Genomic DNA, 821 nt, shown 5'->3' on the forward strand with positions numbered 1-821 from the left:
ATATATGTGTGTGTGTGTGTGTGTGTGTGTATGTGTGTATGTACATACATGTGCAAGTGTATATCCAAATAAATGGAGAGAGAGATGGGATTTCAATAACAACTATCATGGGGACCCCATGAACAAATTATGAAATCACAATGCAGCACAACAAAGAAAGAATTAACAGTGAGAATGGAGCTATAGCCAATCATGGTGAAGGTTTCCCACCGGACACGTGATCGGGGGCAGTGATCTGGCCTTGGACGTTTGTTATGTCACAACAGGTCACATACACGGTATGCGCAAATACAGACACAAGTGGACGAACTAAATGTACGATGCACATATTGAGTGTCATAAAAGGGCAAAACTGGAAAGAAATCGCGGTTAGGCCGACGTAACTTGAAATTTTGGATGGAAAAGGACATGTGTCCAATGTCAGAAATTAAATTATTATTTATATTATTATTATTATTATTATCATTATCATCATTATTATTATTATTATTATTATTATTATTATTATTATTATTATTATTATTATTATTATTATTATTATCATTATTATCATTATTATTATTATTATTATTATTATTATTATTATTATTATTCAGTAGTTTTATTTTTATAACGTGCTTTCACTTCACTACCGAGCGCAGCTCTGTGCGCCTTGGGTATGTGCTGTGGTTTGCTGTGGTGCTCTTATGTTTACTATATTGAAAGTGTTTTGCGTAGAATGTGTGCAGTACCCAGTAGTGCAATTTTCTGTATGTTATATATATTTGTAAGTCCTGGTGTTTTTTAATATTATTATTATTATCATCATTATTATTATCATT

Source organism: Octopus bimaculoides, chromosome 3, assembly GCF_001194135.2.
Source record: "Octopus bimaculoides isolate UCB-OBI-ISO-001 chromosome 3, ASM119413v2, whole genome shotgun sequence".
Lineage (NCBI taxonomy): Eukaryota > Metazoa > Mollusca > Cephalopoda > Octopoda > Octopodidae > Octopus > Octopus bimaculoides.